This window comes from Lathyrus oleraceus, chromosome 1 (genome assembly GCF_024323335.1).
Source record: "Lathyrus oleraceus cultivar Zhongwan6 chromosome 1, CAAS_Psat_ZW6_1.0, whole genome shotgun sequence".
Classification (NCBI taxonomy): Eukaryota; Viridiplantae; Streptophyta; class Magnoliopsida; order Fabales; family Fabaceae; genus Lathyrus; species Lathyrus oleraceus.
This window is the reverse complement of record NC_066579.1, coordinates 444,329,998-444,344,479: the sequence shown is the minus strand read 5'-3', so window position 1 is coordinate 444,344,479 and position 14,482 is coordinate 444,329,998.

Genomic DNA, 14,482 nt, shown 5'->3' with positions numbered 1-14,482 from the left:
TTTTTACACCTCCTTTTCTTCCCTTTTTCACTTTTGCTTCAAAATGGGTACCTGATGTAAATAGAAAAGAAATACTGCATAATATCTGATAAAATGGGATAAATTAAAGTAAATGATAATATAATCTAATTAAATTAAGTCTTAAAATGTGATATAATTTCATGTTATCACATAGCATGTTTTCTCAAGCATCGAGTATCGAGACTCACAATCAGTGAACTTCTTACTCAGGTAGTTGTCGCATCTCGAAAAATACGATTCCTCGCGATGGTCGCGGAAAAATTAGTTCGAACAGAGTCGCCACCGAACTTTATTTATCCCAATGAAGGAATAGGAAAATATCGATAAAACCTTTTAGAAAATAGAATAATGGTCGTCGCAACCATATTCGGGTTCGAGAGTCGATTACGCAAGGGGAAGGTATTAGCACCCCTCACGTCTGTTGTACTCAACGGGAACCTTTTAGTCTGATTTGCTATTTGAATGTTAGTTGACTGTTATTCGCTTTCTTCGAGTGATTTAAAATAGATAACATAATATGGATGGAGACCTTAGGAAGGAGAAAGGGGAGGTTTTTTATTAGTGTGCTCGCCAAGATCTCGCAATCTCGTGTCTACGTATCCTTATGGTGCAATAAGGAAATCAGAGCATTCGTAGTTCGGGGACTACGAATAATTGGTGTGTTTTATTTTGTGAACGACTGTGTAGATCGGCATTCTAAAGGCTAAACGTTGGCTTGTCTACTCTCAGCGGAGGCTTAAGCACTGGTTTGTTGTGCGCATTAGAAAGGATTAACAATGTTCTTTTTTTTAAAAGAGTTTTGGTCACGCGGGGGTGACAAGTTGAGTTAATATGCTTGATGTTTTTGATTGGTTGGTTTCGATCGCACGGGGGCGAGAAATTAGTTTGATTTGTTTGAGACGTTTTGAAGAACGACGAAAGATTGATCAATATGGTGCACACCAATCGTTCAATTCTTTCGAGGAATAATAAGGCGGACGCCTTCTACCCCTTTTTCGTTCGAATTATTTTTGAAAGTTTGTTTGCGGAATCTGAATATGCACGGTAGTGAGGCGTACGCCTCCTACTTGCTTATTCAAAGAATAACGAGGCGTGCGCCACTCATTCCTTTATCCAAGTTTAGTTAAAATGTATTAATCGGAAGTCGATGATTTGTGCAATATGGCGAGCGCCAATTATTCAAATAATCGAGAGATGGTGAGGCGAACGCCTCCCCTCTTTTATCATCCGAAGTTTAATTTATAAAAAGATATGTTTTTAGATGTTGTATTTGATATAGGAAAATAGTTTGAATTTTAATGTGTAGATTTTAATCGAAAGTCGATGATTTGAGCAATGTGGCGTGCGTCAATCGTTCAAATAATCAAAGGATCGTGAGGCGAACGCCTCCCATTCTCTTAATTGAAGTTTAAGTTATTATTTTGTGAATTTGCGTTTGATATGAAAGGTGACTTGAATTTATTCGATTGCGTTTTGAATTTGATGACGAGAATTCAATCAATATGGCGTACGCTAATTATTCGAATAATCGAAGGATAATGAGGCGAACGCCTCCCATCCTCTTATTATCGGAAATTTAGAATTTAGAATGTTTTTAGAAATCATATTAATTTGGAAGAAATGACTTGAACATTATTGTTTGATGTTTTAATCGGGTGACAAGAATTCGAGTAATATGGCGTACGCCAATCATTCGAGTAATTGAGAAATAGTGAAGCAAACGCTTCCTATGTTCTTTTTCATCCTAAGCTTTAAAATTTAAATATATTTTTAGAAATTATATCGGTTTAATTTGGAAAATGATTTGGATTTGTGCGATTAAAATTTTAATCGGAAGTCGGCAATTTGAGCAATATGGCGAGCGCCAGTCATTCAATTATTCGAGAGATGGTGAGGTGAACGCCTCCCATTCTTTTTTTCAACCGTTTTTATAAAAACATATTTATTTTTATTTTATCATTGTAAAATATATAATTATTTATGACATATAAAACATTTATTTTAAAAAAAAATCTTGATTTCATGTAATCATTATAAAAAGAATATAATTATTTATGACATATGGAATGTTTATTTTATTAAAAAAAACTTGATTTCATTTAATCATTATAAAAAGAATACAATTATTCTTTACCTATTACAATCCACAACAACCATGATTAGTGAGAACTTAAATCCAATATGAATGATATGATAATAAAGTCATATTCATATTTTTCTATCATCAATCATTAATAAATATATTTTCCTAAAACAAACTCACTTACTAACACCAAACATTAGGACAAAATATACCCAAAAATAACAACAACAAAAAAAGTCAATGATAAACTTATAGCCAATCCATGAACAAACCGAGTGAATTCACCCACCGACTCGACAAATTAGATCATCCTGAAGCAAATGACTTGATTCTACAACAAACTCAAAATCATTATTAATATTTCTCACATCCACATGGAAAACACTTATTTTCTATCAGAAAACAAAAAGTATCATATAAAATGAACATATGTTCACCAACCAAAAATAGTTCCATTTTTTCAACAGTTGATATAACATTAGTTGATATAACGTTCAGCTTTATAGAAAGAAAATGAAAACGCATGGTTATTTATGGAATCTCAGACAAAATTAGTTTTCTTCTAAATATTATTTTTAAACAAGCTTTAAATAAAAATCTCACAAATCCATCAATAAACACACAAATTCATCATGAATCAAAACGATAAAAAATAAATTTACCAATCGGAAGAGAAACGAGATGGAGGCCAGAGCTTTTTAATGGCGGTGGAAAAATAGGCGGTGGTTGCGAGGTCACATACAAAATCATTGTTGTTGTTGTTCTAGGAAGATGGAGGTCCAAAGGTTGTGTTGCACGGCGGATGATGCTTGTTAGGTGGTAGATCTGCGGTTTTATGGAAGAGAGATGGGACGAGTTTGATTGTTGTTGTTAGTGGTTAAGCGCAACCTCCAGTTGTGTGGTTTCTATCGTAGCGCTTGAAGACGGAGGGGCGACAGAATGGTGATTGCAAAGATGATGATGGTGGATACAGAGGATGAACGGTTTTGACGTGGTGGATGTAATCGGAAGCAAATCGAAGTCACACAGGTGTATGGTGGAAGGCTTGAAGTTGTACGATGACGGGTTGACGAAGGAGAAGGATGAAAAGATGATGATTGTTGGTGAAGGCGAAGAGGAATGGTGAGGGCGAAGGTTTTTGGTGGTGTATTTAGACGTCACGGTGGTTGTTTGCGTTTTGAGGAAGGTGGAGATTCGGCGGTGGGTGGTTCGAAGAAGAAGAAACCTCTTCTTAATTTCTCTCTTTTTTGTTCTTAGTGGGAGTAATTATGAGGGAGAGAGAGAGGTAGCTGAGTGATTGAGAGAGACGTGTGGTAGCTGAGTGATTGAGAGAGACTGTGGTTATCTTGTAATGAATGTGTGAGTTGTCCGCGTGAGGTTGGAGAGAGAGGGTGAGGTGGGTCATGCAAGCTGTCAACTTGAAAAAGAAGAAAATCCAATGCTATCTTATTTTAACATTATTATTCTAAAAACCATCATTGTTATTCATTTTTAACTAAAAATAGGATTATTACAAATAAAACTTTAATTATTTAATTTGATATTTTGAATAAAGAAATAAAATGATCTGATTAAAAATAGAAATTGGATATTAATTTACTCGAACAGTTAAATTTGAAACACTAAAATGATCAGCACACAATATACTTATTGAAAAAATACAACATTTCTTCAAATTCTGAAATAAATTTGCACCGGTTAAAAGGCTCAGGCGGGTCAAAACGCAACCGAAACAGCCGCTGAAAAAATATGACAAGCACACCAGGTTAAACTACGTGAACCGTAGATTAATAATACTGGTGTCTGTAATTTTAATTTTGAAACTTTTTACCCGCTGATTTTGCATGTTCTTGAGAAACGATTTAACCAATATGTCTGTATTCTCAATAAATTTATCTTGACTGATATTTTAGGCATTATTCATGATCGAATGTATGTCATGTTATGCATATGATGCAAAGATAAAAAATGAAATCAATTCTATGAAAATTTAAATATGTCTGGACAAATTTGGGGTATGACAGTAGTAAATGGCATACTCTTTCTTCCCTGATCCGTCTTGCTGACCAAGGACACAACCCATAGAGTCTTTAAGAACTGTCAGATACATGATTAAGGGTCTCCCTTCCACAGACGGAGACAGAATCGACGGCTCGGACAGATATTCTTTGATAATGTCAAAGGCTTTTTGGCAATCCTCGGTCCAATCATGACGCTAATCTTTCCGGAGGAGCTTGAATATTGGCGCACATGTGGCAGTCATGTGGGATATAAATCTGGAAATATAATTCAAGCGGCCAAGAAAACCTCGGACTTGCTTCTGAGTTTTGGGTGCATGCATCTCTTGTATTGCTTTGACCTTGGTAGGATCAACCTCAATACCTCTTTCACTGACAATAAAGCCCAATAACTTGTCGGAACGGACTCCAAATGTACACTTGTTAGGATTCAGACGAAGCTTATACTTCCTCAAATGCTGAAAAAGCTTTAACAAGTGCTCAACATGTTCAACTTTCGTTCTTGACTTCGCAATCATATCGTCAACATACACCCCGATCTCCTTATGCATCATATCCTGAAACAAGGTAGTCATAACTCGTTGATACGTGGCTCCGGCGCTCTTCAAACCGAAGGGCATCACTCGATAATAGAATGTTCCCCAAGGTGTGATGAATGTTGTCTTCTCCATATCCTCGGGTGCCATTTTAATCTGATTATATCCGGAAAATCCGTCCATAAACGAAAAGACATTGAATTTAGCGGTATTGTATACCAACATATCAATATGTGGTAGAGAGAAATCATCTTTCAGACTAGCTTTGTTCAAGTCTCTATAGTCCACACACATTCGGACTTTTCCATCTTTCTTAGGTACGGGCACAATATTGGCCACCCATTGAGGATATGTAGAAGTCACCAGAAACCCCGCATCAATTTGCTTATGAACTTCTTCTTTGATCTTCACTGCCATATCAGAATGAGTTCTTCTGAGCTTCTGCTTTACAGGCACACACTCAGGCTTCAATGGCAGGAAATGTTGCACGATATCAGTATCTAGACCAGGCATGTCTTCATATGACCAGGCAAAGACGTCAACGTATTCTCGTAGCAACTCAATCAACCCCTTCTTTACAGATTCTTCCAGGAGTGCCCCAATATTCACTTCTCGCACACAGACCTCAGACCCCAAGTTGACTGTTTCCAGATTCTCATGATGCGGCCGAATGATCTTCTCTTCGTGCTCGAGTAGACGGGTAATCTCGTCAGGAATCTCTTCAACATCATCTTCTTCGGCCTCAAATACAGGGAACTCAAAGTTGGGAGATGGTGTTGGATCATTATGTTCAATGGGTTTGATCAACCTGCATAATGATTTTGGATATAAAGAGATTTTAGAATTCAAACAAGGCAAATCATTATGCAGATGAAAAGATTGATTTTATTCTATTTTTAAGGTTTTATGTGATCACCAATTTCATGCAAAAAGCATAAAGTGAAAATAATTGGAAAAACAAACATTTAACATGAATTTATTGAATGAAATATCATTGTATTTTATGCGCCAACAATGTCATCACTCCTCCTTTTGGCATATGAGGAGGGTTTTTAAACAACAGGTGAACATTACGTTGACTTATGGACAACTGTTGGAACATCAACAGCGACCCAGTTATAGCAGACCCCTCCAGGGATGACAAAGTTGCCAGAATCCTCCTCTGCATCCTCTTCCACAATAGCAACAACTTCCTCGTCTTGGATGGTGTGGATGAATCCACCACTCTGAAACAGCCCACGCTTGTTGAAAGTGCCAAAAGAATACCATATGCCAGCCCGGGATTTATTGTCTTCTATCTTGATCATTTGTCCTAAACCAGTAGTTGTGCCATGCTCAATGGCCAACTTCGCATCATTGTATGACGCAAATGAAGAAGTTACTTTCTTAGAAGGCTCAGCAATAGATAAATCTTGGAACAACGTCCCAACTTCATCCTCAACATCTATATAAGAAAAGGAAGACATATGGCTAACCAGGAAAGCCTTCTCCCCCCTACCACCACCAGCTTTTTGTTCTTGACAAATTTCAATTTCTGGTGTAGAGTGGATGTCACGACGCCTGCCTCGTGAATCCATGGTCTGCCCAACAGACAACTATATGATGGGTGGATATCCATGACCTGAAAAGTGATCTGGAAATCACTTGGTCCAATCTTGACTGGGAGTTCAAACTCTCCAATCACCATTTTGCGGGATCCATCAAAAGCTTTTACCACCACTCCACTCTGCCTCATGGGAGGCCTTTGGTATGGCAATCTAGCCAGAGTGCATTTTGGCAACACATTCAGTGATGATCCAGTGTCTACCAGCACATTAGACATGGCATCATCCTTGCAGCTCATAGATATGTGAAGTTCCAAATTGTGGTCTCTTCCCTCCTTAGGGAGATCAACATCACAAAAACTCATATTGTTACAAGCAGTAATGTTTGCAACAATACTATCGAATTATTCTATTGTGACATCATGGTCTACATACGCCACATCCAACACCTTCTGCAGAGCTTCACGGTGTGGTTCTGAGTTCATCAATAAAGATAGCACAGAGATCTTTGATGGCGTTTGTAAAAGTTGATCTACCACGTTGTGTTCACTCCTCTTGATGAGCCTCAACATCTCATCACAGTCTTCTTTCATTGTGCCATTCTGGCCAGCAGAGACTGGAGTTCTTAAGCGGTGGCAGGTTTATTAGCAACAAGTGTCGGATTCGAAGCAACAGTAGCATTTCCAACCGGACTAACAGCGCAATCAGCAATATCAGTCGTTCTGGTGTCAGCCTGGGGTTTCGGCGGAGCCGAGAAAACACGACCACTGCGGGTTAGGCCGCTGACATCGGTGATATTAACAACAGAGGTAGAGGGCAGGGGCACCTCCTTCCCATCTTCCAATGCCACAACATTGTAACGATAGGGTACGGCCTTATCAGAAGAATATGGCACAGAGCCAGCTGGTTTAATTATGAAATAGGGAGAAGCCTTCTGTTTGCTGCCATCATATCGGATGACAACAAGCTTTGGGATCCGAAATACTGGTGATATCACATTGACTTCATCATCTCAATCTCGATTCTGAAGTATTTCAATTACACCTTCATCCAACATTTCTTGGATGTCTTTACGGACTTGACGACATCCCCTCTGATTGACAGTGCAGACACGACATCTGTCATGGTCGTGCTCATAGTGACTGTATTCACACAACATTCTGTGCATCTCGACCAAAGATTGTCGAATATGGCTGACATATTTGACCTTATATTTACCAGGGCAGCCATGAACCATGTTGACATCAAATTTCCCATGCTCAGGAAATGAGTTCTTCTTAACGTTGGGACCTACGTCTTCGAAACACAAGATACCACTTCTCACAAGGTCTTGAACCTTGGTCTTCAGCGGGCAGCAGTTTTCCACGTCATCACTACGCCAAATAAGGGAAAAGAGGGCGCTTATTTTGGCCTATAACAGCGCTTTTAAGCGCCCTCTAAAGTGGCGCTGGCATAGGTAAAGACAGCGCTTTGTTTTCCTGGAGAAAGCGCTGTCTAAAGTGGCCACATTATAGTGCGCTTTCAGAAAAAAGCGCCCTCTGGAGTGGTCCATAAAGGGACACCTTAGAGGGCGCTTTCTGGAAAAAGCGCCCTCTAAAGTTGTCAATGTAAAGTGTTTAGAGGGCGCTTTCAGGAAAAAGCGCCCTCTAAAGTTGTCAATGTAAAGTGTTTAAAGGGCGCTTTCAGGAAAAAACGCCCTCTAAAGTTGTCAATGTAAAGTGTTTAGAGGGCGCTTTCTGGACAAAGCGCCCTCTAAAAGTGTTAGTTATTTTAAAAAAAATTGTTTGAAAAACAGTGGATATTTAATTGGTAACCTGTTCGCATGCTGCAAAAGTGTAAAATTCATATTGATTTCATCCTTTAATCCAATGTTATACACCATTAATCCATTGATATATACAACATGAATCCATTTATATACAACATTAATCCTCCATATATACAACATTAATATATGATTCTTTGATCAACAATATACAACAACATATTCATGATTTAGTAAAAGTACAACAACAATATACAACATATATACAACAACATCATACAACAACAACATTCCATACATATATGTACAACAATATACAACCTAGCTATATGATTCTTTGATCAACAATGAATTGACACAATTCATCCTTTATTTCATCCAAATGAGCTCTTGAGTAAGATTTGTATTCCTCAAAGTACTACAATTAAGAGAATAAAACATATTCATGATTTAGTAACAAATTAGATGAAATATCCGATAATATTAAAATAAACCCTAAGTTATTATTCCATACCATTTTTGGGATGTCTATACGATTCAACGCAATGATATCTCTCATAAATCTCAATACAAAAAATCCACAATCGACCGAATTATTTTGCTGAGGACACTACACAGAAAAACAAACAATATATATATAGTTAATTTCTTACAAACACTATTATAAGCAAAAAAAACAAACACTATTATAAGCAAAAATAAGATACTTAATATATCCCTGAACTCTGACCCAGGTAATGTCCTTCCTATTACGATAATTCTTTTTCGATCTAAATTTTATTATTGCCCTAACAAAATAAAAACGTATATTGAGATCAATCTGACAGACATAATTAAATATACAAATACACACGAATATTTAGGGGAATTTCACTTACGCGTCAACCGTCTTCTTCATACTCGGATATTTACTCCAATCACCCGATAACGAATCGAGATAATACACTATTAGTCTCGAAAGATCCATAGCAACCAACACCCAGTGACCACTGTAAAATAAAACAAAAATTTAGATGAATGAAAATTTTCTACGTAAAAGATATACATAGATTAAAATGAAATTATTAGAAATTAAGAAAATCTAACCCGTTGCCAGAATTAAACGGTAAAAAATACAAACTGGGTGTAGTATTATCGCCGGCCGCCATGAATCTATCGACTAGATCATTCTTTACGGATGTTGGATTTTTCGTTATTAACATTGCGTTGATACGGGAAGCAGCAATAAAATTGAAACGGTTACACAATTCAGTTCCCCGCATCAATGTTACATACATATACCTTAAATAGAAACATAATAAACATTAGACTACTCATTGAAATGTGTAAATAAATTGTTTAACTAAGTAAATTATAGATTGATCGGAGTACCATATGTATGTATGAATGACAGCGATGCCCAATTCGTCGTGTTCAAAAAGTTGTTGCATGTCCTCCTTTGCAATTATTTCGAAATGAGCAGCTCCGAAAACACCTTCATCAAAATCTATACTACGAATGGCCCCGTGCATAATATCGGACTCATCCACCATTTTCTCAAGACGCATCATAATTTGAGATTTTGTCCCGGACGTCGTTGGAATATCCTTAGCAGCGCTTTTCAACTTTCGACCGGGAACCTAAAAATTCATATAAAATAAATCATGACTTTTTGTGATGCAACAGAATCGTTGCGTATATAATTCAATAGGTATATATATTTGTACCTCTTTTTGAGATGCAACCGACTCGATGCGTCTTGAAATCCCTTTACCAACTTTATGTGTGGGTCTTGTAGGAGTCTAACATTATCATGTAATAAGGATTGATTAAATATCATAATTGTAGCTGAATTGAAATGTGAATACTAAATATTCATAATCATTTAGAACATATATACCTCGGCATCAGGGAAAATTAGATCTGACGGCCAACCAACAAAGGATCCGACTGCATCTCGCATCAACGTTGTCTCTGAAACAACGTCAGGTAATGGTAGAAGGGCGTTCGTATCTAATACAAGGTCAACCGAAACTTTCATATATCCCACCGGGAGGGGATTATGGTGAAGTAATTCACCCGAAGTATTGTGCACTTTTCCCTTGCCAACTATGCGATAAGTTGGTGACGATAGATACAGCTGACAAGGTGAAATGCCCTAAACCAATAATAAATGTTATTGTTAACGTGTATATGTGTCAAGTAAAAAAGTGCTATTTTAATTTCATAATAACATATATAATTACCTCGGGAAATTTCGGTTGACAATTGATACTAGCTCGGTCACTAGTATCTTTTGCCTCGGGAGCGCACCTTTCCTCTCTATACCTTGCATTCTCGTTTTGCAGTTGGAGTACTTGTGCCCTTAACTCCGCCAAGGTCTCCATCACCTCTTTGTTGGTAGGATATTTTGTTTTTGGTTTTTTATAAAATGACGACGGAGTCACACCAAAACCCTTACCCCTCACACGACCGGAATACTCAGGAACATTTAGTACTCGACTAAGTACGCTCCTGCAATCCTGGACCTCGGTTGAAGGTAAGGTTTGGGATAAAGTCTCCTGAAATATTATTAGAGGAGATTAAAAATTAATTATATGTCTAACAAAATTTTCGATATAATTAAAGAAATAATGTTACATATACTTACACATTCGTCATAAAAATTTTGGACCACTTCAACGACAGCCCCATCCTTCCCAACCCGAGCAGCCTTCCATAATACGTGCTCCGGAAGAGATGTTGCGTCACTTTTCTCCTTGGTTAGCTACACATTGAATTAGATTATAAGATCATCAATTATAACATATTGTGACAATGTATAAGCTCATAGCATTTGAATATACTCACAATTCTTTGTTGTAACCGTGCATATCCCGTACGCCCTTTTTTGTACGGATACGCGGGTTTTGATGCCCTTTTCCGATTTTTGTCGCTTACTTCCTGGATAAAAAAGTTTAAGGCATATTAGAACCAAGTAACTTAACAATTGTATAATACCATAATTAATAGACATTACATGGAATTTTTCGTTTCTTCGTTTGGCGACAAAGTTATCCCATTCATCGGCTGAAATAATCTCGGCATACTTCATTGGCCGTTCTGCTTCAACAAATTTTCCTTCCTCATCCTTGAGAAATTTGTTGGACAAAAAGGATCGAAATCCTCGGAGTCTTTTTCCGGCCAATTGAATACAATATTTTTGCCGGCTTTCATCGATGTGAAAGGATCTCTAAAAAACATACACATGGAGTGTGTTATTATAAAGTAATATTATAACAATATATGGTCAACAAATAGTCAACAAAAAAAACATATAACAATATATGGTAAGTACCTGTATCTCCAACCTTCAAGTCCGGACTTCTCCAATTATCACATGTAATCGGAATATGTTGTCGAACAAGGAAACCAATGTAACTTGCCAACATTGAACCGTTAGGCTCAATTAGTTGGTCTTCAGCACTCCAATGTACTTCAAATTTTACACCCTTGTCTCTTGCACGAATGATTGACTTCATAACAGTCAATCCTCGTTTGATTTCTTTTTCAACATTGTTACGTGATCCATTCGCGTCATGGGTATCGTCTTGGTTAGCCATTTTATCTGTAATATAGAAATGATTCAATAAGACCCAAGTAAGACAATGATTCAATACGTGAACACATTCATATACCTTCCATTTCTCTCATGTTACAACAATCTAAACTTTTTTTTTTATCATTATTGAATACAAACTCACACACACCTACTGCATGCAAAAGACCAATGCAAATTTATGGTGTTTGGAACATGAACAAACTTGCATCCATAATCATCAAACTTCCAAGCACAAGCTCAAACACACTTCAAATGATATCAGTTTTCAATCAGAAATAAAAAACTCAGTTTGCCCTAAACAACATTAATCAACATAATGCACAAAATGTAAAACTAAGTTTAGAAAATGCCCTAATCAAACACATGAAGAAAGTGAACGGTAACGATGGAGAAGAGAAATACCTTCAAGGTGACGGTAACGATGGAGAAGAAAGTGAACAGTGACGGTGGACGTGAACGTGAATGCAGCAGCATAAAAAGGCGATGGTGACGATGACGGTGAGGGAGGGAGAACGAACGGAGGATGAGAGTAATTGGAGTAGAGAGTAATCGCAGTAGAGAGAAAACCCAGTTACGTAAACGAAATAGCTTATAGAGAGGGAAAATAAAGAGACATGCAGTATATGTTATAATTTTAATGTTTACTAAAGGGGACCTTAAAGGGCGCTTTTGTAAAAAAAGCGCCCTCTAAAGGGGGCCTAAGAGGGCGCTTCTGAAAGCGCTCTCTAAGGCTTTCCAAAAGCGTCTTGTAAACTGGAAATGTACATGGACTTAGAGAGCGCTTTTTTAAAAGCGCCCTCTAAGGGTAACCTTAGAGGGTGCTTTCACTAAAGCGCCCTCTATTGTTGCCCCTCCATTTCCTCATTATTTTTTTTTGGCTTCACTTTAGAGGGCGCTTTGTTACAAAAGCGCCCTCTAAAGGGGGCCTAAGAGGGCGCTTCTAAAAGCGCTCTCTAAGGCCTTCCAAAAGCGCCTTATAAACTGGAAATGTACATGTACATAGAGAGCGCTTTTTAAAAAGCGCCCTCTAAGGTTACCCTTAGAGGGCGCTTTCAATAAAGCATCCTCTATTGGTGTCCCTCCATTTCCTCATTATTTTTTCGCTTCACTTTAGAGTGCGCTTTGTTACAAAAGTGCCCTCTAAAGTGCGCTGTCTATTCCAATAGTATGCTCCTTATTTTTTCTCTTCACTTTAGAGTGCGCTTTTGTAATAAAGCGCCCTCTAAGGGGCGCTGTCTATTCCAGTTTTTGGCGTAGTGCATGTCCGGGGGCGCCGAAATGATAAATACAATGTAGCTCGGGCTTATACCACCACTGAGGGTTGGTGGGTATAGCCGGTGGGTCGCGTGGAGTAATTAGTTTTCTCTCTATCAAAGAGAGATATAACTCTGCATAGGTCATTGGAATAGGATCAAAAGTGACCCTCTTCCTCTCATAGCTTGTACTGGTCTGATTATTGTTTCGAGGCTGGTAGGCCTGCTGTTGAGGACGATGTTGTTGTTATTGATATTGTTGGTCTTGTTGTTGCTGGTTATTATTATGCTGATAGTGCTGATTTTCTCTAAAAACAGGTGCTATGTGAGCCACCTGATGTTGATTATCGGCGGTGTCATACCCCAATTTTGACCCTGAGTCGCTGATTCAACACATTAATCATAGCTATTGCATGTCTACATAGCATACCATGCATTCCATACCGCATAGTGCCTAAAATATCAGTCGAAATAATTTTTTCGGATCTACAGACAAATCGGTTGAATTAGTCAACGAATGTGCGTCAAATCAGTGGATGAATTTTTATTTTTATTTTTTAAAAAAATCAAGCTTCTAGACATCAATTTTATTAATCTACGTTTCGCGTAGTTTAATCTGGTATGCTCGATTTATTTTTCAGCTAATTTTTTTGGCCACTTTTTGATCAGCTCGAGCCTGTTTAACCGGGCATTTTCTATTTCAAAATTTGATCAAAACCTGTATGTTTCCGAGAAGTTTATTTCGCGTCGATCATTTTGGTGCATTCAGTTTAATTTTTCCGGGCATTTTTGCGCCCGATTTTTATTTATTTTGAATCATTTTATTTATTTTTTAGTCAAAATGTTCATAAAAAAAACAAATATAATTAATTACTTTTTTATTTTAATTCTATCTTTCTTATTATTTTATTTTGACTCAAAAATTAAAACTCATTTTTTAAGCTCTGCAAGGCCATTTGTGGATGTTCAAAATTAATTTACAAAAAAACTAAGGTATCATTGAGACAACCTTTTTCAATATGGTTTTTGGTCAGAGTGAAAAAAAGAGAAAAAAACAATGTTAGCATGAATATGGTATCTTTTCTCTCTCACATAAAAAATATTTTCTTTTCTTTCTAGTAGTAGTAGCTACATCACCTTGTCCTCTACACACTTCTTCACGCCTTCTCTCACTACGCATACACACATGATCTTAAAAAGACTCTATATACAAAAAAATTCTACACAACCAAACCGATAACTTTTCACTCACCTCTAAAAACCTCTCACTCTCTTCCACCTCATCCATACACTAACCTTCATGTTCATAAAAAACTCACAAACAAAAATCTTCCCAACTCCACATTCTTCTTCCATGTAAGAACCATAAACATTCACTATTCTCCTTCACTGAACACTAACTTTATCACACTTCCTTCCTTCAACCCCGAAATCTCCATCTTCTTCCTAAAACTACATCTCACAAAAAGCAACAAAAACTTTCATGAACCACCAACATAACAAGTTGCTCCCTTTTTCATGTAAGATCCTCCATAACCTCTACTACTAATTTCTCTTTCACCATAGCAACACCCTTACCGCCGACGAGTTTATGATCTACACCATACTCCCTTCCAAACGCTACAGCAACAAGCCACTGAACCAAACAAAAATCGAATCTCCCTCATCACCAATGTTTATGT